This window comes from Ambystoma mexicanum, chromosome 1p (genome assembly GCF_040938575.1).
Source record: "Ambystoma mexicanum isolate Mex_15411 chromosome 1p, UKY_AmexF1_1, whole genome shotgun sequence".
Taxonomy (NCBI): Eukaryota; Metazoa; Chordata; class Amphibia; order Caudata; family Ambystomatidae; genus Ambystoma; species Ambystoma mexicanum.
In genome coordinates this window covers 560,715,479-560,739,425 of record NC_090921.1, presented here as the reverse complement: position 1 = coordinate 560,739,425, position 23,947 = coordinate 560,715,479, and the positions used below count along the sequence as shown (strand labels likewise).

Sequence of the window (23,947 nt, the reverse complement as noted above, 5' to 3'; positions counted from 1 at the left end):
TTGATTGCTCTATGGTGAAAGGCCCATTGAACCTGGGCTTATACCAGGTCCGAACAAAATTCTGCAGGAGCACTTGGTCTCCCGGATAAAGGGGTGGTTGCCTAATCAGTTCAGACTGTTCTACTGGTACGTTGTCTTCCTCATCCTTCTTCGACCTCCCCCACCAGCCCGTGAGCTGCTGAGAAATAAAAGAAGCACTAGCCATCATTGAAGCGAGATATTCACGAATTTCATCACCCAGGACAGTGGCTGTACTTTGGGCATCTGTCACGCTCTAGTGGGAGGAGCAATCGGGAGTCGCATGAGTCGTCCTCTCACCATCTGATGAGGAGTTAAATAGTGGTCGTATCCAGGTTGATTGCGCAATGCGAATAAGGCGAAGGGTAGTCAATGGAGCCATAGTGTTACTTTTGGCAATCTTTTCTTTGAACAAGCCATTGAGGGATTCACAAATCCCATTCGTTTGCGGGTAATAAGCGTAGGAAAACGTATGCTTAATTCGCAGCAGGGCTGTGAGGTGCTCAAAGACTTCATTCACGTAGTGAGGTCCATTGTCTGATCGCGGGACCTCATACACCCCCCACTGTGGGAACACCTCTCTGACGAGGAATTTCACTGCACTGAGGGCATCAGGATGTGAACACGGACCCGCTTCGATCCAGTGAGAAAAAGGGCATACAGTCACGATGATGTACATGTACCCCTTGCAGACTTGGATCATGTCCACGTAATCTATGTGGAGGTGTTGGAAGGGCCCAGTATGGCCCGGTATTGCTACTCGCACTACGCTGGTGAATCAAACTAATTTATTTTTGTAAAATATGCTGCTCGCTTTGCTTCTACGTCTGCGTCTTCGTTGCGGCGGGAGATTTGAGTCCTCCCCCCTCGTGTGTGTTTGCTATGGCTGATGGGAGTTGCAGTGCATCTGTGAGCCTAGCCAATAGGGGCGTGTACTGCACCATTGTACCATAAGCACTTTGGTAGCCCCTCCTTTGCCAACGTGACAATCCTGCGTGTACTGTTGACGTCATGTAGGTGGAATCGAAGGACACCGTGATCTCCTCGTCCTCCTGCGCCTCTAATGCCATTATAAGAGCCACTAATTCTGCCGCTTACGCTGAAAAATGTGAGGGCAATCTCGCGTTCGCCACTATTTCAGCTGTTCTGTTGGATTTCAGCTTTACTACTGCTGTCCCCATATGCCTTTCGTCAATGAAAAGCACCTCCCCTGCCCCAAGGCATTCTCCCTTGATCTGGGGATGCCGTCATAGTGTTCTGTGTATGTCGTACAGTCATGTACATAGTCTCCTTCTTCTACAGGTTCTGCTAAGAATGTCGCCGAGTTTACAACTCTGCATCTTAATATCTTTATTGCCGGATTCAAGATAATTACCTTGTATCCAGATGTTCTCTGCATGGTTAACGTGCTCTTGGACATTTCAAGGATAGCAAAAAGTAGAATACTGTGGAGGGAGAGGGGCACTACAGTTTTAACGAAAACATTTAATAAAATGTAGAGTTAGCAAATGGTAATAAATATCCTACACTCCGAAATGTAACTGTAACTTAAGGTGAAGCAGGGTATAGTCCCCAGGCCTGCAGAGACTTAGTACAACACAAGGAACACCTACTCTGCCTGTTGTCAACAACAGGTAACCCTGTTGCACTCCAGGTGAACCGAAGTCCTACACTTAAATTCACTATGTAAAAGTTGGTGGTGCAGTGATGATGCACACAATCAACACACTACCCGAGTATACTATATGAATTACAGAACATACAGCACAGTACATCAATGAATACTATTGTATTCAGACTTTAGTGAAATTTTGATGTTGTCTGGGTTACATACACCAACGAACAACATAACATGATACAAATAAAGCATAATTTGAAATAAAAGTACATTCTTAATCACATCGTGTTTGTACAAATCCAAAGGAGATAACAACCGACTCTCCTCGCGCTAAAACATGATGAGTATTTATGAATAAACAAACGACAATTCACAAGTTGTGTCAACAAAAAAGCTCCAAATTCTAACAAAGATTAGCAACACGTTTCGGATAATCAAGCCATCGTCAGGCCTTGAAGCTCAATGTTCATGTCATGTCTTTGTAGCATCAAACACAATTTCATCTGTGCACCTGTGATGTACCAGGTAAACTATCTTATTATGAGTAATCTTCATAGTTTATAATGTGTATACTGTTACCAAATAAAGCACTGACCTCTAGTCTCCTATTGAGTTGCTCAGTCAGGTATGCTCCCTACATGGTAAAAATAACCTGTGTTAATGAAGTGTTCAAATTCATGTCATACAGAACTGATAGACTAAAACTCCATCGAAAAATTGAACCAAATTCCCCAACTTTTACAGTTGCATGATCTATCTGAAGAGGGAAGATTGTCGCCTGTGTCCCATTCATAAAAACTGTATTTAAAAAGAACAGAGAGCTGTCTGCGTACTGGTAACGTAATCAATGATCAGAAACTGTAAGAGAAGGGAAATTGTTAGGGTGTTAAAGTTAAAATAATGCACAGACAGGCAGCAATATGTTACTGCAATGAAGGCATTGTATACTGGAGTATGATAGCATGGCAAAAATGGAGGAGACAAAATGACAGTAAATAAAGAGAAATAAAGTTGTAGTTGACAGGTCTGTATGTAATGTATGTATGTATCTAATGCTTTCAAACAGATCAATGTGTAGCCAGAGATGAAGATGGGCAACATTGAGTAGTGGAGCAAACCAGAAACATAACCACAATTTCTAGGTAGGTATATAAAGAGAAAGAGCAGATTCATACATGCAAGAATATCAAGTAAAGCAGGCGTAAATGAAATCACCCATATCGGCAGGATTTAGTTGTTGAGTTTGTGCCACTCAATTGAATCATTGAGACCGTTAACATCACTCTTGATCCTGAAAATCATATCTTGTTCTAGTTTAAGTAATTTGCTATTGGGATTAGTATTCTTGCCACGTGCCACTGTTTGTATCTGCATAACATCAGAGTTTTTTGGAATGGAAAACTTGTGTGAACCAACTGCAACCTGTAAACAGTGATTTACCACTGATGCTTGTACTTATGTTTACAATTCATTTTCCATTAAGAGGATTATGTTTCCTATGATATATGGTGTGAAAATCACAAAATTGCTTAACCTATGATTATTCACACTATTGTAGATTTAATACTTGTTTTAAAAATGTACTCTTGTTTTGATTAAACTCTTGGTTTTAAGTGGCCGTTCTTGTTTAGTGTACACAGTAACCTATTTCACTGGAACTGTTGACTAGTTTTATTTACTGTCTATCCTACTCCGGATCAGATAGAACTAGACACTAGTGATGGTGTGTGTCGTCCATTGTCCCCCCCGGGATTCCTCCCCCTTTACTAGATGGAGACAAAATGACGACAGGACCCCAACAGAGAAAAATATATTGAGCTGGAATGTTAGGGGTCTTGGAATGCCTGTGAAAACACAAAGGGTAATGGCGTATGTCAATAGAATAGGAGCATGGATACTATATCTTCAAGAAACACATTTATTGGGGCCCCAAGCTAGTAAGATCGCACCAGGGTGGGGGAACCACCGATTCTACACGTCCTACTCAACTAGAGCCCAGGGAGTCATGATAATGGTACATAGAACACTACCATTCACTCATCTCGTGACGGAAAGTGACCCAAATGGCATATATGTGGTTGTACATGGTAAATTAGCCAACACCGAAGTACTCCTGATCAACATTTACTACTGATTCAACATTTACGTCCCCAATATTGACGACCCGTAGTACTATACCAAGGTCTTTCAGAAATGCGCTAAATACCCAACTACCCTAATCATCTGTGACGGGGACTTCAATACCATATTAGATGCAGACCTGGACCGAACAACAAATGCCCCAAGACCGCTGTCTGGTGCTGCTCGCGTAATATGTACACATGTTGCGGACCTGGGGCTGAAGGATGCCTGGCGATCACTGCATGGGCCACAGAGGGTATACACCTTTTACTCATCTGTGCATGATATGCATTCTAGGATAGACTGATGGTTAGTATCACAGAGGGTATTGGGCTGGTCAACAGAGGCTAGAATACTGCCTACAACACTGTCAGACCACTCACCGGTGCTGCTGTCGATGGCCATCCCTGACACCGCCCCACAGAGGTCACTGTGGCATTTCAGGGTGGCCGCATTGGCAGCCCCAATATATAAAACCAGCTTGTCACAGCATGTTGCCGAATCTTTTGAACATAATGACGGATCTGTCATCAGTCGGGCAGTTCTATGGCAAGCATTCAAGACCTATATTAGAGGTGTTGCCATGTCCACAGAGTTGGGAGTATTCAAGGATATACGGAGGGAACTGGGGAAAAGAGAAGAAGCGATAGCCAAACTTCAAGAGCAGTACGCGACTGCCCCAAAGGTGCAGACGGAGACTAACATCAAAACACAATTAGACGAATTCCGAGCAGCAGATTGTGAACTGCGCTACTTCGATAGACCAGCGACTGCAAGGATATATGGTGAGCAAGAAAGGCCGGGTAAACTATTGGTGCATATGGTGCGAGGGGAAAGAGGAAACACAAGCATCCCATGTATAACCAGGAGGGATGAAGTTGTCACGCTTCTGGAAGCGATTGGTGAAGTCTTCTATGACTTTTACGCTAATTTGTACTCCCTCCCCCAACCCCCCAAACCCCCAAAGCACGGCAACAGAAGAAGAAATAGACAGTTACCTAGCCAAGATACTCGCCACCCTTCTGGCCAATAAGACCAGAGGCGCCCTGGATAGCCCCCCGACAGTGAATGAAATAAAGGAGGCCTTAAAGACCCTACCAGGCAGGAAGTCTCCCGGCTCGGATGGGCTAGGCATGCAGAGTTTTACAAGGAGTTCACAGAGATTTTAGCTCCTCGCCTTCACGCAGTGTGGTCCGAATCGCTGGAAACGTGTGAACTTCCGGACACAACACGGGAAGCGCCCCGCTTCTCCTTTAGACTTCCATAGACGGGGAATCCTGCTAGCCTGACCATAGTGTTAGATTGTCAGGTTAAAAAAGGAAATGTTTTTTAACCCCATATTACAAATTTTTTTTTTAAACATTGAGTTTGTCTCTACTCCGGATCAGAAGTGTCAGCTGACCAGCGCATCAGACAGACAGCAAGGGGCAATTGACCACAGTGAGGAGTATTTGTTAAGCACTGCCATCCAGATTTATGACCTCCTAATTTGGTCCACACTTTTATTGTCCTGTGGCTGTGGGGCACCAGGCCGTCATTTCGGCCATTTGCCCTGCGTCCCGCTTTACCCTGTGCTTATGGGTGCCGAGCCAACTCCTTGGTTTAGTGCCCAATAATCCCAATAACTCTGTGACTGTCTCAGAGCTGCCACTTAGTTACACTATTTATAAATAGGGATACCTGATTGTTTTTCGTACAAGCCCACACTAATATGGTGGGGACTGAGGGATACATGCCACTGCGCATGTGCCGGGTAGCCATAGTAACCATAAAAACATTGCGATCGGCTGCGTGTTTTTCAGATGGTCGGTACGGTGACTGACATACTCAGACCAGGTAATCGCAGATGGGGTGCCTGTAGCAGTTTAAGTCTGCAGACTTTTATATATAAGGGAATACGAGGATGATGAATGCGTTATGAATGGGAGCAGCAGCGCAGAGCTGTCTCCTACTGAGCACATGTGGCATTGCGGAGGTCTTGCCTCCCGCAATGCGTAGACAGTGCCCAGTAGAAGCCTGCTGTTATGGGCATAATGAATGTTACCCTTCACATCCCTAAACGGCGTTTCACACCGGGGGGGATTAGCACACCTGGGTACCGCCAACCCGCTTAGATTGACAAGTTTGGAACTCGCCCACAGGAGTCTTAGACAGCTCTCTGTTCTTTTTACCTACAGTTTTTACGGATAGGACACAGGCGACAAGCTTCCCTCTTCAGATAGATCATGCAACTGTAGGAGCGGGGTAAGTATGGTCCATTTTTCGATGGAGTTTTAGTCCATCAGTTCTGTATGACATGAATGTGTACACTCCATTAACACAGGTTATTTTCATCATGTAGGGTGCATAGCTCACTGAGCAACTAAATAGGAGACTGGATGTCAGTGCTTTATTTTGTAACAGTATGCAATTTCTAAACTATGAAGATTACTCATATTAAGATACTTTACCTGGTACATTACAGGTGCACAGATGAAATTGTGGTTGGTGCTACAAAGACTTGACATGAACATTGAGCTTCAAGCCCCAATGATGGATTGATAATCAGAAACGCATTGGCTAATCTTTGATCGAATTTGGAGCTTTTTGGTTGACACAATGTGAGTTGTTGTTTGTTTATTCATAAATACTTATCATGGTTTAGCGTGAGGAGAGTCAGTTGTTATCTTTGAGTCTTTGTACAAAATACTATGTGATTGAGAATGTACTTTAATTTCAAATTTTGCGTTATTTGTATCATGTTATGTTGTTCGTTGGTGTATGTAACCCAGACAACATCAACATTTCACTAAAGTCTGAATACAATAGTGTTCATTGATGTATTGTGTTGTATGTTCTGTAATGTATAGAGTATACTTGGGTGGTGTGTTGGTTGTGTGTATCATAGGAATCTACTTTGACTCATCCCTGTCCTTTACTCACCATATTTCCCTTATGTCTCGCTCTTGTCGCTACCACCTCTTCAATATCCATAAAGTCTGTTCTTCGCTCACCTTCCATGCTACCAAGCTCTTAATCTCCTCCCTTATCTTTTCTCACCTTTTCTACTGTTCTTCTCTCTTTTTCAGTCTCCCTGCCTCCCATCTTGCTCCCCTTAGATCCCTTTACCACTCTGCCATCCGTACCCTCTGTCTTCTCTCTCCCCATGATTCCATCTCCAACTCACTTTCCAACCTTGGCTGGCTTCCTTTCCATTCCCAACTTAAATTTCACTTCCTTTGTCTTGTCTTTAAATCTCTTCATGACCTTGCCCCTCCTTACCTCTCCTCTCTCATTCTATACCCCCTCTCGCTCCCTTCGTTCTGCAGATCTCTTCTTACTTTACACCCCCCCACCACCTTGCGCCTCCTCTCGTTTCCGCTCATTTCAGCTCTTTGTCCCCCTACATTGGAACTCCCTTCCTTTCACTATCCGTTCCACTTCCACCTATTCCTCCTTCCGTTCCTCTTTGAAAGTACTCCTTCTCCACTCCCCTCCCTGACACCTTTTCTCTCTCCTTCCAATACCCTCTTCCTCATCCCTCTGTCTTCCCTGTATCCCCATGATCTCCAGCCTCCCTCCTAACTCCCACCATTCCCTAAGCTTTCTCCCTTTTTCCGTCCCCTGCCCTCCATTCTTCTTCCTCCTCAAATGCAAATTGCTCCACATGCTGTTTTTCTGGTTTGTCTCATATATACTGTTATTGCTTCTATCTTACTTACATGTTTAATGTTCCCGTGTTGTCAAACTGTAAAGCGCTTTGGTTTAAAGCGCTATATAAACAATAAAATACAAATACAAATCATCACTGCACCACCAACTTTTACCTAGTGAATTTAAGTGTTGGACTTCGGTACACCTGGAGTGCATCAGGGTTACATGTTGGCGACAAAGGGCATGCTCCATGTACAGCGTTGTACTACAACCCATTGTGACTCTTGATGACTTTTCCACTGCAAAGGGAGCAGTAGCCAGTGCTTGTTCTTAAGGATAGAGTTCCCTCATTACTGGATCTAAATGCCCACTATAGTAAGCTATTAGTTTATGCCCTAGGGTCGTTTTCTGTGTGAGCTGTCATCATCACCACTCCATTGGATTGTTAGAACAAGTAGAATTCTTCACTGTAGCTGTGAATTCCTAACACTGGGGCTGTGCATATCGCCCCTTTCAGCTTTTCAAATGCTTCAGTCATCTTGTTCGTCCAAGTCAGCTTACCGTCCCCCTCTGGGCTTCCTAAAGCCTGCTTAAAAGAGGCCTAGTGTATGTGCTGTTATTGAACACCCAGGCCCTGCAGTAGTTGCAGAGACCCAAACATTGCTGCATTTCCCTCACAGTCTGTGGTGGTGGCATTCTAAAGATCGCCTCCGCTCTTTCAGGGGTTACCTTCCTGCGATATTAACTGTCCAATGTACAAAACATTGTTCTGACAATATTGTAGCTTTGCCTTGTCCACCTTGTAACCCTTCTCTGCTAGCACTGTCAGCAACTGTACCGAGTCCTTCCGACACTGTTCTTCTGACCTGCTGCATATCAAAATGTCATCCACATACTGAATAACTCTGCTGTCCAAATGTATGTTCCATAGGTCCATTTGAAGGACCCTATTGAATATAGAGTGTGATTTGCAGTACCCTTTTGGGAGTCTTGTGTGATTACACTTATTATTTCTATATAGAAAGGAAGTCAGTTCCTGTGAACCTTCATGAATTGGGATAGGAAAAAAAAGTGTTCTTGATGAGTAGCTTTTAGCGGAATGCTACATAATAGTGTGGCTGGATTGTGAACTAACGGGGAACTTTGCTTCGACAATGCTGTTTAAAGGGCACAAGTCCTGAATAAAATGCCACAATCCCACTGTCGTCTTTTTCACTGGTTATACAGCTGTATTACACTGCAATTCTAATGGCACCAAGATCCCGGAAATTGGCTCAAAAATGCCTTCATCTGCTTCCCTGGATAAAGGGTATTGTTTTGCCCTTGGCAAGATTGCCCCTGGTTTAAGCTTGATTTTCACAGCTCCCACTTCCTTCAATAAACCAACATCATATGGGCTGTTGTTCCACACGATGCTTGGTACTTGTGCTAAGTCTTCCTCAATAAATGGTGCTGGTACCCTTTTCAGTATGGCCATACTCAGAGCTACTTCCCTGTAATGAATTCCCACCCAATAAGTAGTGCTCATAAAGAACACTCTCCCCAGATCTGAATAGTCATCTCTATACAGCTCTTTGTCCGTCAAGGCATGCAGTCTGTACCCTTCTCCTACCGTGATAACTGCTCTCCAGGCACATCCTTTATCATCAGTCTCGTGTAGTACTATCCTTTCGTCCCTTAGTATAACCGTCTCTAGTTCAAGTGCGAAGATCTGCCTTTACCCCTCGTCTAAGGGAATCTCGGGTCGAAACAAAAATTCATTGAGCAACCAGAGCAGCTTACCCCGTATCCCTGGAAGCCATGCTAACAGTACTTCCACACCATATTGAAATAACTCAGCGTCTACAGGTACCCTCCCTCTGTACGGTCTGACTGCAGAACGCTTGAATACATTCTCGTGCATTTGTGTAGTGAATTCCTGGTGTTGAACACATCATTCCCTGCTCTATGAATGAGATGGTCATATTTAGTTTGCTCATCATATCCCTCCCCATTATATTTACTGGTGTCTGTCTGGAATATAACAATGGCATGGTGAGGTCATGTTCTCTATGGAGATTGGAAGTTTATCAGTAAAAGTAACCAAATCTGTAGCCCCAGAGAATCCTTGTGCATTCATGGCAATGACCGACATTGGGTATCTCCCCTCCCTAATACAGGATCTGGTTATCCTCGTATCCACGAGAAAAGAGAACGTCTTGTCACGTATAGTCACCCCTACACGTGGTTCCTCGTTTGGGTCGGGCGTAGCAGATGTGATTGAGCACATCAAGTCTGTCTGTGGGCTGTCCTATTGTGGGTATAAAGTCATCCGCATTCCCGTAAAGGGGTTGCCCCCACTATAGTTGTTCCCCCTATTCTCTGTACGAGAGTCTGCATCGTGGAATCTGCATGTCTCGTGGCTACAGCGTTCTGCTGTGCTGTTGCTTGCTGCGCTGTTCATGATGACTGTGTGTGTCCCTGTGCCTGCCATGTGTACACCATGGGTTGTTCTGACAGTACTGGTGCTTGATGCGTCTGCATGTAATCCTGGGCATAATAGTCAGCCTGTTTGGTCTAATCTGTTGGTTGGATGGTCGTTCTCCCATTCTGCTGCATTCCACCTCTGCTTCTGCACATCCATGATATTTGACCCATTTTCCGGCATATCCAAAATTGTGGTGGACCTCCCATGAGTCTTTGCTGTCCCCTGCAAAATCCGTCTCCACCCTGCTGCATCGGGTCCCTGTTCCTCTCCCCTTGGGCCAATAATTGGCATCTTGTCTTCCAGCCAAACATGCCCCTGCCACCTGCTGTCTGTTATGCACGTTTTGAGTAACTACTCCCTCTCCACTCGTCAACATCGCCCCTTCCATTGTGTACTTAGATAGCTGTTTGTTTGTTTGTTTGTTTGTTTGTTTATTTTATATAGCGCTACGAACCCTCAGGTATCGACCTCAGAAGGATGAAAGGCTGAGTTTGGCCCTGCCGGGATTCGAACCTGCATGAGCAGGCTCTGCACGGATGTCAAAGCGAGCGCTCTGCTCTGCTAGCTGTTTCTGTACTAACTTTGCATTGTCCTGTTTTCCTTCCTTGCGTTTCTTTCTTGCATTTCCTGCATTAGTCGACAGTAATCTTCTGTAGTTAACTGAATTTCCAACTGTGGCTTCGCCTCCATCCCCATCCCCACTAATTTCTTGAATTGCTTCTGTGTCGGCTCTGGTAACCATGGCTTCATATGTGGTAGAACAAAACCACTGTTTTATCCCACAATTCCTGTGTCTCGAGACGCCAATGTTCCTGTATCTCCTGAATATATTGAAGTGGGTCCTCGTCCTCACGCATTTTGCATGCCATAATCGCGCTTATGTCAGATGTTTCTGGGTGTACTGTACTCGTAGAGCTCTGCAGTTATTGAACGGCACGCCATCATGCACTATGTTCGGTGCATTCACTCCGGGGTACCCTGCCCATTTCCAAACATTGTCAGCTACCTCCCCAAGAATGGCTGAGAGTAAACGCTTTATGTCACCAACTGCCAATGTCGTCCCTGCTGTCAGTATTTCTAATTCATATGTTCACTTCCCTGCTCCGGCAGTCAATGAGGGTAATTTACTTTTTTTATTTTATTTTTTATAGAATGTTATATATTATTACAACCTTTTTCACTCATGTTTCTATCAAAATTGCTTTTCATCATCAAAGAAAGAGAATTGAAATTATTTCGATTTCTAAAAGGGACCAGATACATAGAAACCATTGCTTCTATCATCCACTATTGATTTGAATCTATTATAGAGAACTCTAAATGTCAATAATTTATAGTTTCCAGATAGGATTAGAGCCCATTGCTGCTCAGGTTCTAGTTGTAATCTTTTCTGGGGGAGCATCCCACTGAATAAGAGCCTCTTCTCTTCCAGAGCAGTACAGTCCATTATAATAGGCTGCAAAGACTCTACCTGATTGTGTTGCAAGCAGAATCTACAAAATACCGATGATGTTGGCAATTGTTTGGTCTCATAAAGGTATTTCGAGGAGATTGGGTCCTCCGACGTATTCCATATCTATGACAGGTAATGTCCACAGCTGTGCTGCTTCGGAAAATCTTTGGTGTCTGCGTCCTGCGTCGATGACGTCGATGCGCCGTCCCCGAGGACCTCCTCCGACGGCCGACGTGATAAGTAGGACGCACGACGCCCATAGCCTCAGTTCCGTTTTTTCCGCGAATGTGTTCGCTTCGTGAATCTCGGTATGCCTCGACTCGTTGGAGTTTGCTGTTTTCAATTCTCGGTTCGTTGAACCTGTTTGGTTTGTGTGAAGACCTGTTCGTGGCGATGTCTTTCTCGTCTTTAACCCCGCATCCGGGCTTCAAGAACTGCGGGGACTGTGGGTCCAAGATGTCGGTCACAGACTCGCACGACGCCTGCCTCTGCTGCCTCGGGGAGGCCCACGATACGGACGACTGTGTCGACTGCCAGTCGCTCACGGCAAAGGCCTTGCAGGAACGCAAGAAGAAGCTGTCGGTAGGCCGGGTGTCTAAGCCCCGGAAGTCGAGGTCTGCGGGGCTTTCGACGGATGACTCGAGGGGCGACTCTCAGCGTCATCGTCGGAAGTCCAGTTGGTCTCCTTCCAGGAGTCGGTCTCGCCACTCCTCCGCCTCTTCGAGGCGTTCCCGGAAGCGCCGGCATAGGTCGCCTTCCTCGTCCTCTTCCGAGGACTCTGCCCATCGGCTGGTCGCTTATCCCTCCATGCAAGAGACACCGGAGGAATGGGCTTCCTTCGGAAAGCAGATGCTTGCGATTCTTGAATCGCAGGGCACCGGTCCGTCCGCGCCTCCGAGTGGGGTTGGTCGGCACCAGTCGAGAGACACTGCTCGTACACCTTCGGGCTCGGTGGTCGGCACGGCTCGCGGGAGAGGTCCGCTCGGACAAGGGTAGCCGTTCTCGCCATGCCCGTTCCAGGTCCCGGTCCTCGACACGCTCGAGACCGCGTGATCCTGTGCCGTCTTCGAAGAAGACGTAGACGCCTGTGGCGCCGAGGTCGTCGACGATTTCTCTCGAGGCTCCGCTTCCGAGGGGCTAGTCGACGCCGTTGGCGCCTAGGTCGTCGAGAGACACGCTCGGAGCTCTGGCTTCGAGGCCTGTGTCGACACCGCCGATGCTGGCGGCGCTGCAGCTGACGTCGACGCCGATTCGCTCGACGTCCACGCTTTTTCTGTCGACGCCGGCGCCGACTCGTTCGGCGCCCTCAACGCCTTTCGAGGCGGTGGTGTCGGAGGGGCCCCGTGGCACGGGGTTTGCCCCTAGAAAGGCTCTGGCTAAGGTCAGACACTGCTTTGGTCCCCAGAGGTCTTCCTCTTCCCGCCTGGAGTACATTTCAGAGGGTGATGAAGGCTCTGATGGCGGCTTGGTTCCGGTTACGGTTCCCCATGAACTTATCTCGGGCCATAGCCCGTTTGATGACCTGCGGCAGTCGCTGCATGATGCCAGTGGACTGGACACCTCTCCGGAGGTGGAGTTTTGTAGGCCGGAGCCTGGCACTCATGCAGATTCTTCATATCGACGCCTTATGTCTCGGGTCACCGAGTACTTGGGTTGGTCAGCACCCCCAGGGGAGTTCGTTCAGGATGATCTCACGGACATCCTTGATCTCGGTCCCCCCACTGACCCGGTTTTGCCTTTTCATATGTCTCTGCAGGGAAGGGTGGCGGCGGCTTGGACTGCTCCGGAGAGTCTCCCGGCAGTGGGCAAGTCTTTGTCGCGAAAATACCGTCCAGCCAGTAGCGACCCCTGCTACTTGTCTAGGCACCCCACTCCGGAGAGTTTGGTGGTGCAGGAGGCTACGGCCCCGGCAAAGCAGGCGTCGTATCCTACCATCCCCCCGGATAGGGATGACAAGCCTTTTGACGGCTGGGTGAAGAAAGTGTTTTCTTCGGGGGTATGGCGCTTCAGGCGGCCAACTCCATATGTGCCTTGTCTCGTTTCACACACACTCTGTGGAACTGTATTGCATTAGCGGCTGATCATATTCCCGAAGGGAACGAACGGGATGGTTTCCTTGCTATGGTTCAGGATGGCAAGGATGCCATGTGTGAGGCCTTTCAGTCGGGTTTGGACTTGGCGGATTGTGTCAGCCGGTCCATGCCGGCGAGCACCGTAATGCGCAGGTTTGCGTGGTTGCGGAAGTCTGGGTTCGCTCCTGATGTGCAGTCCCGGCTCCTCAACATGCCCTTTGACGGTGAACACCTTTTTGGCAGCAAGGCTGACGAGAGCCTTGAGAGGATGCAGACCTCCAAAGCTGCAGCGAAGTCGTTGGGTGCTGCAGTTCGCCAACCTCTGCCTTTTCGTCCTAGGGGACAGCAATGGAGGGGAGGTTCCTTTCGCTATTACTCGTCCTTCAGTAAAGCGAGGGGAGCTAGCAGTCAAAGAGGCTATCGTGAGAGTGCCAGAGGTGGAAATAAAGGTACTCGAGGTGCCAAGGCTGCTCGGGCAGTTGCCTCTTTGCCCTCGGGCAACGCCGCAGCCGCTAACACTCAGTCATGAGGCCAGGTCCCATGGTTTGCCGGTTGGGGGAAGGCTGGCGCAGCATCTTTGTGGAGTGGCAAGCCATTACTTCGGATGTGTGGGTTCTGGAGATCATAACCCACGGCTGCTGTCTTCCTTTTCGGCAGAGGCCTCACGACAATCCACCAGGGAGCCTCTCTTTGAAGAGTCCGGCTCCGCTCCTTGCGCAGGAAATTCAAGCCCTGCTGGAGAAAGGCGCCATAGAACTGGGGCCTGTAGGGGAGAGAAACAAGGGATGATATTCCCCTTATTTTTTGATATCGAAGAAAGACGGGGGATTGAGACCCATCATGGACTTGCGCGGTTTGAACAAACAACTCAGGAAGGACAAGTTCAAGATGGTGACTCTTTCTCAAGTCCTCCAGGCCCTTCAACTTCAGGACTGGTTGGTGTCTCTCGACCTCGAGGATGCTTACTTCCATGTGCTGATCAATCCCAAGCACAAGAAGTACCTCAGGTTCGCGGTTGGTGACACGCACTTTCAGTTTCGGGTCCTGCCGTTCGGATTGACCTCCGCCCCGAGGGTTTTCACCAAGCTCATGGTGGTGGTGGCAGCGCATCTCAGGAAAGGGGGGATTCACGTCTACCCCTACCAGGACGATTGGTTGATCAGGGGGAGCTCTCCCGAGCAAGTCCTGGATCATCTGTCCGTCACCTGCCACTCCCTTCACAGGCTGGGCTTCTCCCTCAATTTAAAGAAGTCCCATTTGACACCAACGCAGCGGCTCCAGTACATCAGAGCAGTGCCCGACACGTCCCTGGGGCAGTGTTTTCCTCCTCAGGTGAGGGCTGTTCACATTCAGCAGATGGTGAACAAGTTTCAATTTGCCCAGGATCTCCCAGCGTCCGAGTTCTTGAGACTGCTCGGCTTCATAGCATCCTGCATTCTTCTGGTGCCAGAGGCTCGTCTGCGGATGAGATCTTTGCAGTTGGCACTCAAGCTCCAGTGGTCTCAGTCCTCTAGCAGGCTGTCGGACCCTGTTCAGGTGCCGTCCTTCGGCAGCCCGGGACCTTCTGTGGTGGGCCGTCGAGGGCAATTTGATGAAGGGGGCCCCATTTTGGCTGCCCTGGCCGGAGGTGACGATCGTGATGGACGCATCCCTCACGGGATGGGAAGCTCATGCCAACGAGTTGACAGTCAGCGGTCGCTGGTCTCCGTCGGAGTCCAGACTCCATATCAATCTGTTGGAGCTGAGGGCCGTCAGGCTAGCCTTGAAGGCTTTTCTGCCGACTGTGCGCGGAAAGAGTGTCCTGATTCTAGCGGACAACACGGTGGCCATGCACTACCTCAACAAAAAGGGGGGGGCAGGATCTCTTCCGCTGTGCAGGGAGGCGATGCTGCTCGAATTCTGGGCCATCCAGCAGGAAGTTTTGATCTCGGCTGTTCATCTGGCCGGAGACGACAACGAGACGGCGGACGCTCTGAGCAGGCAGAGCTCGATTTCTCACGAGTGGGAACTGGCTCAGGAGATTCTCCTGGAGATCTTCCCCTTTGGGGGACCCCTCAAGTGGATCTCTTCGCCTCCAGTGTCAACCGGAAGTGCGAAAGGTTTTGCTCGTGGGAATTTCCTCCAAAAGGAGCCTTGGGAGACGCGTTCGTGGTGGAGTGGTCATTCCCACTGCTGTACGCGTTTCCTCCAGTCCCCGTCATCCCGCAAGTGCTGCGGAGGTTACGGAGGTTCGCTTCCCGGATGATCCTCATTGCTCTGGCGTGGGCCCGGAGGACGTGGTACCCGGACCTTCTAGACTTGTCCATCTGCCCTCCACGTCGTCTTCCCTACCGAGACGATCTGCTCTCACGGGAGGGGGGTCAGGTTCTCCATCCAGAGGTCAGACCCCGCAATCTTCACGCTTGGCTTCTGAAAGGTTGAGGTATAAGGATTGGGACCTCCCTGAAGACATGATGGAGGTGTTGCTCTCGGCCAGGCGGCCGGCAACTAAGTCTCTGTACCGTTTGAGAAAGTTCTGCGACTGGTGCAGAGTTCAGAATGTGGATCATTTTGAATGTGACATTCCCATGGTTCTGTCTTTTTTGCTTTCTTTGGCCCACAGGGGCTTGCAAGTGAGGACCATTAAAGGTTACCTGGCGGCGCTGTCCATATTTAAGCGCTCGTCTGAAGAGTTTTCCTATTTTAAAATTACTTTAATTTCGCAGTTTTTGAAAGGGCTCACTAATGTGTTCCCTCCGTGACCTTTTCTGGTGCCAGGTTGGGATTTGAACCTTGTTTCTTATGGGTTCTCCGTTTGAGCCTTTACATTCTTGCCCTTTGAGGCTGTTAACTCTGATAACTGTGTTTTTGGTTGCGGTTACTTCCGCTCGCAGAGTGAGTGGGTTACAGGCAATTTCAGTTAAGCCACCCTTCACTGTGTTTCATAAGGACAGGGTTGTCCTTTGAGTTCGTCCTTCTTTTCTTCCGAAGGTGGTTTCGGAATTTCATTTGAGCCAGAAGGTTGTTCTTCCGGCGTTCTATCCTCCTCCTCATCCTGGTAAGGAGAGGAGAGGCTCCATAGGCTTGATCCTAGGAGACCGTTGAGCTTTTATATTTCGCGCATGTCCCGGGTCAGAGTGGATGATCGACTTTTCATTGGTTACGCTGGAAAGCGTTTGGGACAAGCTGTGACGAAACAGACTTTGTCTCGTTGGATTATTTTAGCTAGCTCCCAGTGTTACCGCTTGGCGGGTAAGGATCCTCCGGCTGGCTTGCGGGCCCATTCTACAAGGGGAGTGGCTGCGTCTACTGCTCTGCAGAGGGGAGTTTCTATTCGTCACATCTGTGATGCTGCCACCTGGGTCTCAGTACATATTTTTGTACGTCACTACTCCCTCGATTCCATCAGAGGGCAAGATCTGGCCTTTGGTAAGGCAGTTCTCTATTCCGCAATTTGATTGGGCATTCTAAATTTGTGTTCTAAATTCTTTCCCACCTCCTTGCTTGGTACTGCTTTGGGAGTCTGTCATAGATATGGAATACGTCGGAGGACCCAATCCCCTCGAAGAACAAGTTACTTTCTTACCTGGTAACGTTCTTTCGATGGGATGGTCCGACAACGTATTCCATATCGCTCCCTCCCTGCCTTCCCCGCTGCAGAATTTCTTTTGCGATTGCAGCTTGCGTTCCGCAAGGCCCTGTGTGTCTGACTGGCAGAAAACTAGTGGCACACGTTCTGGGAAAAACTATAACTGAGGTTATGGGCGTTGTGCGTCCTACTTATCACATCGGGTGACGTCGGCCGTCGGAGGAGGTCCTCGGGGACGGCGCATCGACGTCATCGACGCAGGATGCAGACGCCAAAGATTTTCCAAAGCAGCACAGCTGTGGACATTACCTGTCATTGATATGGAATACGTCGTGGGACCATCCCATCGAAAGAACGTTACCAGGTAAGAAAGTAACTTGTTCTTCTCATGATCCGGTCAGGAAATTTTTGCAGATAGTGTGGGAGTTCATTCAATGCTCGGATATCAATTTCACATGTGAGTTCAAGTTGATAATGTACTTTGAGCTCTTGCGTACAACACCAATAATTTCTTAATAATTTTATTTTTGCTTTCTGTGGTCAATTGGCTAGCATGTCCAAAGTTACACCTTCATGATTCATTATTTGCATGCAAGCCTCCTTCCATATCTTTAGCACTGTATCTTTTCCGATACTGTTTTCTGTCACAAAATTTCTATCGCAGAGGTGTCCTCCTTTACTAATGTCTTACTGTAAAGGGTAAGGAATTTTCAATTAATTACCGACTCTAGGGTTATTGCAGTGCCAGTTCAAAACAATTTACAACATTAGGTAAACTGGTGGAAGGGATAAGATTTTTCGCCATACAATGCCTTCTAGATATGTCCACAAATCTTGCGGTGCATTAAGGATTGATTCTGTACCATATGTCAAAATGGCCATTATTTTTTGCCTATAAAAGGCGATGACTGGCTTCATCGAAAATGACCCATATTTGAGATGAAGAACCCTGCCTTGTCGAGCTAATGAGCAGGCCTTTTCTTTTAAGTTGTCGGCCCATTCTTTTTCAGATTCCAATTGATTTAACAAAAGACCCAGGTATTTAATTGTGGTCACTGTTTTGATTTTTTTTTTTTTTTTTCCGTTCTAGGAATATTACTGGAGGCTTTTTCATAATCTAGTAGCGTGATAGGGTCATCACTTTTGTTTTTTTGACATTGATCTTTAGCTCCTTATCAATAACGTAGAATTCCAATTGGTGCATTCTTTGTTGTAATCCTGCTTTTGTCGAGGATCACTACGTTATCTGCATACATAATGTGTGCTATATGCGTGTTCAATTTTGGTCGATTTCCTTCCATGCTTCCTTTACAAAGTCCAATATGAAAAGGTTAAATAAGGTTGCCGCTAATGGACAGCCCTGCTTTAATCTGTTCCAAGTTTGTATTTTGGGCGACAAATAGCCACTTTGTGATAATCTGATTTTTATCGACATGTTGGTATATAAAGCTTTAATCGGTTCAATGATTTCTTTTGGACATTTCCAGCTCTCAAGTTTGTCCCACAATTTCGTTCTGTTGATTGCATCGAACTCATGTTGAAGATCGATGAAGGCCGCATGAGTCTTTGATTTTTTTTCATTGCTTCATATTTTAGGATATTTAGAAGGAGAAGATTGACATTTGTCCCTACATTCTTTATAAAACTTGTCTTGCCTTGGATCGCATCTTCCCGCTACCTTTGCCCATTCAGTCAGCTTTTGTAATAGTAGATAGGCAGAAACCTTGCCTAGAGTGTCTAGTAGCGATATGGGCCGATAATTCCTGTCTCCTTGCTTGAAAATAGGTATCAGGATGGCTATTTTCCAAGTTAACAGAATCGATTTAGTTTTATTAATGATCCCAAATAGTTTGATGCATAATTCAGTCCAAGTTTCAGGATTCTGTCTGAGATTTGCATTGCTTAAACCATCAGGGCCGCAGGCACGGGATGGATTTAGTTGTTTAATATGTTTAAATAGATTTTCAATTTCCCAGGTGATATTCCATTCGGTTGTTTTAGTTGTAAAACCTATTTCGCAATGCTCAGATCGTTTTCTATAGAGCGCAAAGAAATGGTTGTTCCACTCTATCTCTGAAACATGCTGGATTAGCTTTGAATCTTTTTCCTGATTTTGATTTAGCAAGTTCCACAGATTTCCAGTATTTTGGTTTCCTAAGACCCTTAGCATCATTTCGGCATCATTTTGCAGAATGTTCGCTTCGAACATTTTATGCCAGTGCCAGTTCTTATATTGTTTTTTAGGCTTTTGATGGTTTGTGATGCTTGTATTTGGCCAGTCTTTCTCGCTTTCTTTATATTTTTCCGCAATTCTTTTTTCTTTTCTGCTATTTGCTTGTTATACCTATGACTGTTTTTGTTTTGGTTCGTATTACTTGGGATCATAAATGGTTCCAGCAGCTACCCATATTCCAATTTTTTCTCATTCTGTTGAAGCTAGTTATGGAAGATCGTTGTTAGCCCAGCAGTTTGAATTTCAAAAATTCTTAGGTGGTTTATACCATTATTCATTCGTAGCTTTGCAATTTGTATTTTCTCAGATTCATAAATCTTCGTCAGCCATTTGATTGATATTCTATTATGATCACTGTTGGGTGACTGTATATTCATGAATTTCACAATATCCGGAATAATTCTCTCAGAAGCATAAATGTAATCCAAGAATGCAATCGATGTTCCTCTCATCCAAGTTGGTCTTGGAGGAATATCATGTATACGGTGTCCACTAATTAAGGACATTTACCTTTTATCCATTTCTTTAGTCCATAGTCGTACACTTGATGGTGGTTCCCTTAGTTCAATTTTCATTCCATCCTTGGTAAACAAATGTATGTTTAGATCTCTGCACAATTATATCTGTTTGGTTGTTTTTGAGGCGCATGTCGTCGATAGCAGAAAAAACTGTATTGATGAAAAGATCTGAGTTTATAGCAATGGAATTCCAATACAAGTTTATAATCCCAGTTTTTTTATTAGCTTGTTGTTAGTTTGTATTTGCATTTTAATTTCAACGATGGATATTTTGGTCCCTGGGTTTGGGTTAAAGGTCTGCTCGATTTTCAATGCGCCATCTCTTTTAATTAGCATCAATAATCCAGACGCAGGGTGACCTTTTTAGGTTGTTTGACCACAAGGTTCATGCAGACTGTATATCCATCACACGTTGGGGAATTATAAATCCATGTTTTTTGAAGCCAGATTATTTGATAGGCTGCCAACTCGTTATTTTCATTGTTCAACAGGTGCCCCGAGCCCCTGGTATTCCAAGAGAAGATAGATAAATTTGGCATCTGGACATCTGTTAATTGTTAATGATTTGTTCTGCTCCTGTGTGTAGTGTTGAGTCCCCATGCTTTATATTCGCGCCTAATTGGTCGAAATGGGGAAAGTGCTTGCCATTCACTACTAGTGACATCAGTTTGTTTTGCATCACTTTGTGCTCGTTGGGTTTTGTCGTTAGAATAGTCAGAAAAGACTCTAGTTTGATGGACTCTTTTATTTACTATCGTAGAATTTGAGTCTTCCTTTCCATATTTGCAATCTTTTTGCTGATGTAGCGTCTTAGTTTCTTCACTTTTCTGCTATAAACATCGAAATCCCAGCTTCGCCAGTAACTCTGCACTATTCATCACCATCATTAGAGTTTGAAGCGTATTAAATTGGATTCGAACTTCAACAGTTATTTCTTCACGGCAAAATTCTACCAAGATAATATCTTTGGAATTTATGTTTGTTAGGTGAGAATGTTAGTTCTATTTAGGACTAAACCATCGTCCTTTGTATTTGTTCATTCGATCTTTATCGTGTAAACTGATACATTACGTCTAGGGTCCATAAAACTAGGTAATTTAATACTGATGTCTTTAGGGGACCATGAATGATATGATGTTGTCCCCTTGTCATTGTTCGTTCTATCTGCTCTTGACTGTTCATGCAACAGGTCATCTGATATAGTACTGGACTCCGTTTTCATGGACTGTACGTTTCCATCTGTAATGTCTTTGCATGATAGATCGCATATTTCATTATTTATACTGTGGCCTTCTTTGTGTTTATCGATGATATTTAGGGATTGATTTTCTTAAGATTTACCCTCTATGACCATAGGCTGGGATGTTTTGTGAATATAAACAAAGGTGTTCATTAATATCTCATGTTCTACCAAGTCTCCTGCTGGTAATAGAGCCAACTGTTCTATCAGAGTTGTATTTGTGTGTTTCCCATTCCTGTCATCTTTCCGTGCTGGTAGATTTTTCCCTCTTGTAAGTGGGCCTGAGATTACTGCCATTGTTAGATTTCTTAAAAATGCTCTGGACCCTCTATTTGTATTCTTTCTCTTCTTTGTAGGAAGGGGCCTTTGGTTAGTTCAGTAATTGGATTTTTTAAATGTTTATTAGTCTGCGCGTTCTTGTCACTCGAATATTGAAAATGGTTCTGTGCCTTGGAGAGTTGTTAATTGGGGTTTTTTCTCAGGCTGAGATAACTGCTTCTCTGATTTCTCTACATTTTTCACTTGTTGTAGTGTTGTTTGTGCTTCTGCAGCAATGTGAGAGAAAGTTGGAGCAGATGGTTTTATTTCAATAGATTGTATCGGATCTTCGCTCGGTCGGTGTTGGTTGACCTCGATGGACTGGTTCTTTCTGTGTTGCTATTTGCAATTGATCAGCCTCAGTTGAGCGTGAAGATTTCTTTTGTTTGTCTGTGCTTTGTGTCGGAAGCGGCCTCTAGCAGTACGGTCCTGCGTACGCTTGCGTTTCTTCTGAGGTGCGGCTTGACACTTCTTGGCTTGCGCGTATACGCGTATACGCGTTCGTACTACGCCGCAGGGTCCTTTCCTCTCACGAAGCGCGGCGCTGCGCTGAGCGACAGAGGAGAGGCCGAGCGGCAGAGGAGAGACCGGCCCTATACGGGCCCTCGGTCCCCCGGTCCCCCGACGCCCGCGGGAGCTGCTGCACGGAAGGAGTACCGGAGCAGTGAAAGGACGGGGAGATACGTGTCCTGTTGGGGAGCCGCAGAGCGGATGAAGGAGGACTCCGTGCTTCCTCCCGCGGCTCCTACACAAAACGAGAGGTTCTTGCAACATCAGAGGTGAGTGGGGATTTACGTAGAGTATCCCTGGGGCCTCACCTTACGTTCTCCATATTGGAGACTGGATCAGTGGATCATTGTATAGATCCAGTATTGAGGCCCATCGGTTGATATATGTGAACTGGATGCTGACAGTATAATAAAACCAGAGGGCCAGCCGGGACAAGAATACTACCGGGGGAGAGCTCTTGTGCCAGAATAACCTCCAGTGGAGCGCATACCCTCCACCCACCCTGATTAGAGGGGCCTTTTACAGGAGCCTTTTGGATCCAGCACTTCTACTTTGTGCCCAACTTCTCTTAGAAGGGAGCACTGGGGCCAGTACTACCCAATTTACGAAAGCAGCCCTTAAGGTCATACGCACAGGAGACTGCAGGCTTAGGCCTTTGATCCTGGACGTTACAAAGCCCGGAGGGCGCTAAATTGTGAAAACCCGTTTGCCTCCAAAGAAGAGATCCACACAGTCAAAGTACAACCTTAGAGGAACCAAGGGAATGGAGACAACTAAGAATCCCTCAAACAACCCTACTGGGCGGGCGAAATCCAATAAGAAAGTTAAGAACGACATACCTGCGGATCAGGGAATGATCACCGAGTTTTTCCCGCAAAACCCACTTCCTGAAACTAATTCAACTACAATTGAGGAAGAACTGGTTCTTGCGCCGTCCAATGTAGGATCTATATGTGCCTCTACTTACGACGACATTGACAATAATTCACTATTGGAATTATGTCTTAATATTCAGAGGAAAATGACTCCTGCCCCATGCTCGCTACCTATCAGCGTGGACTGTGCTAATTCAAACAAGCAGAGAAATACTCCATTTGTATCCCCGACTTCAGCTGAAGCCATGGGCAGATTATCAGCATCACCAAATTTGGCGATGGCCTCTATGGAAGACAGTCTCCCAGCTGAAAGTGTATGCTTGGCTGATACTTATCCAGGAGCTACAGAGATCGCGGAGATCCAGTCCTCAGTTGCATCGTTGCAATTTGCCCTTAAGGTTCTACTGAAAATGACGGGGAAAATCTTGGACAACTCAAACGCCCTAATATTAGAGAGGGCAGAGAGGGAGAAAGAAGAGAATAATGCTGAAGTTGATCAATCAGCAGAGTCCAATCTCTCGGAAGCCATAAAATTGGCGGACGCAAGTGAAGAACACCATTCTGACGAGCCTCACAGCTCGGGGCGGGCGACAGATATAGAAAATGAAGAACCATTCTTCTCGCGTAAGCAACGCAGATTGGCCAGGAGGGCAGCAAGGATCAAAAGAGCTAAAGAAATGGCCATCCTCAAGTCGGTTAATGAATCCGCAGGGCACCCCTCAAAGAAAGCCAAAAAACGGGCAGCTAGAGCAAAGAAAAGGAAGATCAGTGGTGAGGGATGCCTGACGAGCTGGCTAATAGCCGACAGAGAAAAAATGATTGAGCCTGAGGAAGTGGAGGATTTTTGTGAGGAGGAAAACCCGCATGAAGTTCCAGAGACTGTGGACAAAGACAACTCCGGGAGTCCATTAGAGCTATCAGCAACATCTAATATAACTCGGCCCACTGAATCTACATCTACCATGGAAGGAAATTGTATATGTTATATAAAGAATTTGTATTTAAGTGAAAACACGAAATGGCTCTCTCGCTCAGAATTACTACTTAGATTGAGCTATGTACCACAACTGAGGGTCCTCAAGTCAGACGATTTCCAATTCGTGGAACCACTAAAAGGCCCCAATCCCCAGGTTTCAGCACTGCATTGTAAGTTTTTATCCACAGCGACATTGCTAAGGAATTATAAAACCGAATTGAAAGCAGTTGATGTGGAGGTTGATGCCGATCTCAATGAACCAGACTTACGCCAACCGCCTATTAAGGTAGACATGATAGCTGAAACTAACCTCCGCCCCTACTTCCC

At 46.2% G+C, this 23,947-nt stretch overlaps 1 protein-coding gene across 3 annotated transcripts in view; it reads left to right on the top strand.

Moving 5' to 3' along the window:
• Nucleotides 1–23,947, top strand: part of LOC138575633 (AN1-type zinc finger protein 5-like) — a 327,567-nt gene that overhangs the window by 146,694 nt on the left and 156,926 nt on the right. The window contains exons 2-3 of one of the 3 annotated variants that reach the window (XM_069649500.1): nt 5,935–6,001; nt 6,222–6,357. The exons of 1 other annotated variant lie outside the window; for it this stretch is intronic. The gene's annotated coding sequence lies outside the window, so the exon portion shown is untranslated. The remainder of the gene's footprint in view (nt 1–5,934; nt 6,002–6,221; nt 6,358–23,947) is intronic. One more of the 3 variants, XM_069649499.1, reaches the window with a different exon arrangement.